We start from the raw sequence: 5,598 nt of genomic DNA, 5'->3' as shown, positions 1-5,598 counted from the left end.
TGGGTATGTGTAGTTTAATGAAGAGAAGGGTGAGGGGTGACATGATAGCAGTGTTCCAATATCTCAGGGGCTACCACAAAGAAGAGAGAGTCAAGCTATTCTCCAAAACACCTGAAAGCAGGACAAGAAGCAACGGATGGAAACTAGTCAAGGAGAGAAGCAACCTAGAACTAAGGAGAAACTTCCTGACAGTTAGAACAATTAACCAGTGGAACAGCCTGCCTCCAGAGGTGGTGAATGCTCCAACACTGGAGATTTTTAAGAAGGGACTGGACAGCCATTTGCCTGAAATGTTATAAGGTTTCCTGCCTGAGCAGGGGGTTGGACTAGATGACCTCCAAGGTCCCTTCCAACTTTATTATTATTATTGTTATTGTTATTGTTATTGTTATTGTTAGTTATTGTTATTGTTATTGTTGTTATTATTATTATTAATAATTATTATTATTATTATTATCCAAATCACAGAGCCCAATTCTATCTAGGAATTAATTGTCAAACTTTGAGAAGGATGCAGTCAAATTTCCTAAGAAAGCTATTCTAAGTGGGAAGACACATGCCTAACGTTGCCCTGCATTAGAGGGCAGGGTTAACAAAAGCTGAAAAAAACAATATGGGTATGTGCATTTAAATAGCAGCTAAAAACCTCAAGGTCTGACACAGCTAGCTTTAATCAATAAAACAAAACCCTCCAAATTTGTATTAATTTATACACACACATCTCAGTGAGTATTACATTACTACAGTTAAATGTTACACATCAGCAGAGCTGGGGGAGAATTCTGTAAAATCCCTTATCCTGAAAGGCTTGGTCTTGTAAAGATAGTGACATAGAAACACAAACTCATATTCTGCGATATGAGATCTATTGAGATGCACGCAAAGAACTCCTACCACTCCTTCTAACAACATTTCCGGGACTGACTGAACAATGTTATGTTCAGTGTTTACTAGCTGATAAGACCTCATTGCAAGGTTTATTCTCATGGCTTGTAAAACTTGTGCATTGCTGTTGGCAAAATAGCGCAAACGTGATTGCAAATATTTTTATTTTGCATACCTTATTTGTATGTTCCACTTTGTAGATTTTATTTAGTTACGTTCTGATTAATTTGGATCCCTGGCCTGTAATAAAGAATTTGAGTTTGAAATAACTGGGGCATATTAACAGCACTTGATCAATTTGATGTTAATCAGGCTAAAAATTTAAATTAAAGTAGGTCTAGTTTTAAATCCTTGCACCACCACCCCCTTTTTTTTGTTTTGGCCTCACTCAGTCTTCTGAATGCAACTCCTCAGCCCCTCCCCCAAAGTAATATGCTCCTGTTCTAGCATGCGAATTATCGGATAATCTATGAGTTATCGGATCAGCTTGCTATCTATAGGAGCCTAGCAATCAAAAGAGACCTCTAATTGCTGGCGCAGAGGAAGAACATGGAAAGCTTCTATAAGCAGTTTCTGGAGCAGCGAAAGATGCTTTTCCTAAGCTTCCAACGGCACCCGCCCTCCTTTTTCTCTCTTGGGTCAAGGATATCCTGCTAAATTATTTTTGTTCAATGTAATAGCAAACTGGCAAGCAAACAAGGAAAGCTGGAGACAAATGGGCAGAGCAATTAACTGTAACAAATGCCTTGGAACCAAGTTTGGATTATAATTGCAGTTGCAATTGCAATTGTTTGGAATCCTTGCTTATAAGCCTCAGGGAGCCTTAATCAAACATTATAACGAGGCAAATGGTTAACACAAATGGCTATGTGCTCTGAATTAATTTCCAAAACAGAAGCAGGGAGTGGAGTGAATAATAATTTCCATGTCCATGTGCTCATCCATGACATGTAGAGCACAGATTCTGGGTTTATCTTTTAAAATGTTGGGTATCCATTTTCCAGATACATCACATCAATGTGTGAACAAAAAAAGTATTAAGGTATTTCAAAATAAACAGAAATATGTAATTCCATGTTGCTCTTCAGATTGTGAAATAAAATACAAAGATGTGTATAAAAACAATGGATAAAATGTTCTTTCTAGAATAGCCATGCTTATGAACAGCTGCTTATTTCCCCCCCCCCCCATCCTATTCCCATAGCATCTCACTTATTTTTAGGAAGAACAAGGCTTTTACTCTCAGCCTGGAGGTAAAGCTCTGAATATAGACCTAGGAGAATACTGTTACATGGAACACCAATCCTTAATGCTTGCAGGTATCAACAACACCCTACTGGATGAGTAGCCCAGATCAGGATCTCCCTGAAATCTGTGAACCCGGTCTTGGTCTTGTCGTGTTGTGATCACTAGCTAAGCTTACTGAAGGCTGTTTCCTGCCCACCCTGCTCAGCAAGAGTATTTCACAACAAGACAAACACAGTCCAAGGGCTTTTACCTAGTGAGAACATCTCTACGCATTAGGATGCTGCTCAACTGCTTTTATCAGAGACATAATTTATTTTTCAAGCTCATAAAAAGAAATACTTCTGAAGAACAAAAGAATTTTAGGAATGAAGCAAGTTATGCAAAGAGAAAGCAACCTTGTGGGGGACAAATTATCCTAGGGTAGTGATGGCGAACCTTTTAGAGACGGAGTGCCCAAACTGCAACCCAAAACCCACATATATCATCGGGTGCCGGGTGAGCATGCCCCATTGGGTGGGTGTAGCCCATTGGGTGGGTGTGGCTCATTGGGTGGGCATGGCTGTGGTGGTAATGGCAGACTAAGTGAGACTGAAAAGTTCAATCAATCAATTCCAACTTTGCGAGATCTTTTTTTCCCCACGAGAAGTTGAAATTGATTGATTGATTGAACCTTTTTTTTTTTTGCACATGGCGGTGGAAGCCTAAAGCGAAAAGGTTTTATAAACCCAGCTGAAAGCCTAGGATTGGGGCGACGGTGCCCGTGCCCACAGAGAGGGCTCTGCGTGCCACCCGTGGCACGCGTGCCATGGGTTCACCATCACGGTCCTAGGGAAAACAATTTCCTACTACATACTAAGACTATAGTATCTTCATTATGGTAATTGACAGTAACCTTGGCCCTGCTTTCCTCCCCAATAGACATTTTTATGCATGCATCCTGCTAAAACACTTTAAATTTAAAATATCTATTGTCCAAACTGAAAAAATAAGGTGCAAAATGTAATTTTGAAAGGAGTTAAATATACTCCTTTGAAAAACAGAAATGATCCCATTTTCCACTATCCCCTAGCTCTTCTGCTATTCTTACTAGATTGTTCAGTTGCCTTTAATCCAAAAACTCTCTAGTGATCTGGTAAATATATCCTCACTGACAACTTATGATTCTGAAATACAATAACAAAAAAAAGCCAGAACAGTTACTGTATGCAGTTTAGGAAGAAGTAAAATCAAAAAGACCAACTCGACTATGATCAGTTAAATAAAGCTTTAATCTGAAGTGGAAAACTTGTGAAATTAGCCCCAACTGCACTTCAGTGGAGAAGGATTTCCTCCATAGAGAATGCTCTCTCTTCGTAACACATAATACTTCTGTCTGAATGACATAGCAAATACTGAACCAGTCAGCCATATTTTGGCCTAAGTGGTATTTACAACTCTAGCCCAAATGGTTAATATATGGTTCAGTGTGGTATACAAATCCCAAAAATATTTACTATTCAGCTACAACTTTACTACAACTATTTACATCTTGGTTAGAGCCCACCATTTTTCAAGAAACTTGAGATGGCTTACTTGTAGAACACCCTCCTCAATTTTTCCCCAGATTAACAACTCTGTGGGGTGGGTGGGGCAGAGAGAAAAGGTCCAAAATCAATCAATGAGTTCCCATGGCTAAAGGAAGAGTAGAACCTGGGTCTCTTTGCTCCTAGCTCCAACACCTTACTCAGTACATTATCTTTGAGTAACCACCTCAGGCAAGTACAACTTTCATGTCCAAGAAAAACTGAGCAAAGCATCCCTAGGAAATGTTGTGGCTTGAGCAAACTGTTGTATGGGGGAGATATTTGTATTATTTGTATTTCCTCCCCCCCCCCCCCCACAAGAGGCCATGGATTTATTTTGCTTGTATTTCAATCAGATTAGTTCTCTGCTCTGTTGCAAGAGGAAAAATAGTGGACTCCTTCAGACCTTGGAAGATATGTCTCACTGAATTGAGTGTGGTTAGAAAAGGGCTGTAAAAAGGACAGATTTAAGCAAATGGCCAGGGACTTGGCTTAGCCTTGTCATTACACCTGGCTTTTCTCATCTTGAAGTTTGTGTTGTAATTTCTTTCTTGAAAAAATGTAATAGTTTTGTTCCATCAGTTTATATTGATGAGACTAAAGAATGTTTGTAGTAAAATCTATTCTTTATCATGGCTGTGTATGTTAGCTTCCCTAGTGTACATTAATATGAAACTTGTCTATAATGAAATCTACCTCAAAATTATTACCCTCAGTGCAAATAAAGCCTGTATACACGGGATGCACCTGCCATATTAATAAGAACCCAGCCTATTTATCCATTTATTAGTCAGTGTGCAATATGAACCCAGAAATAATCCAAAACAAAATAGGCTTTGTTAATTAAAACAGCAATTCAAGAAAAGTAAATACTGACTTTTTAAAAAATAGGTTATTTTATAGAAAGTTATTTCTTTCAAGTAAAAGTAGAAAGTGTTCCCTGGTTCTTTCTGTTCGTGTTTACTTTGAAAGAGTAAAGAGTTGAGTGGGTCCTACTCCCCCAAAAATGTGCATGGCATCGTAGCATAATAAAACCCTATGCATTTTTGCTAAATGTTAACCTGTGCTCTTCCTCCTCCTCCTCCTCCTCCTCCTCCTCCTCCTCCTTCTCTTTCACATACTCACTCGGAGCCAGTACTTGAGGAAAATCAGTTGGTCATATATTGCATCCAAATTTTGCAGGAAGCAGTGGACAAAAATTACTCTTCTTTCTTCTGTGACAACTAAGAAATTGTCTGTTGCTGCTACAGCATTCTGTTCAATGGAAGGGGGAACGTGCCATCAAGAAGAGGATTGTCTTCATGCTCATGTCTTGTAGTTTTCAGTATAATTGAGGATTTCAGTAGTTTCCAGGCTTGTGGCAGTTGCCTTGGTGAGCTCCTTAACAAAATTCCCCATATTTTTTTTTCTAGTCATCAGAAAGGAGTCATTGCTTATAACAGAAAAGTAGTTGTGTTTAGAGGAGAGGATTCGGGCAGGTGCATCTTATTTGAGCAGGTTTTTTTTTTTTGGGGGGGGGGGAAATTGCATCTCTTGCAACTTTCCAAAGGAGCCCTGTTCCTTTCACAACTCATTCATCTTAACTACACACATTTTGTCAGTTAAGCAAATATTTGCACCTACTTATTTAACTTGTGGGAGTCTTTCCATTTGGTCAGTCTGCCTCCAAGAACAGTCATTCTAATAGGAGGAAGTAGTCTCCTCTGTCTTTCTGGCGAAGGAATGAAGTTTAGAAATTCTGCAGGGAGCTTCTACCCTGCCTGCCCTCCCTCCCTCCCTCCCCCCTCCCTCCCTGCCTCCCTAGCCAGGTGATATCAGAGGAATAACACTGTGGGTTTAGCCAATCTACACTGTATCTGGAGCCAGGACAGGTAGAGGGATCCTGAATGTTCAGGATAACACC

The sequence above is a fragment of the Vipera berus genome, assembly GCF_964194415.1.
Source record: "Vipera berus genome assembly, chromosome: 2".
NCBI lineage: Eukaryota > Metazoa > Chordata > Lepidosauria > Squamata > Viperidae > Vipera > Vipera berus.
Note: the sequence above shows the minus strand (reverse complement) of the source record.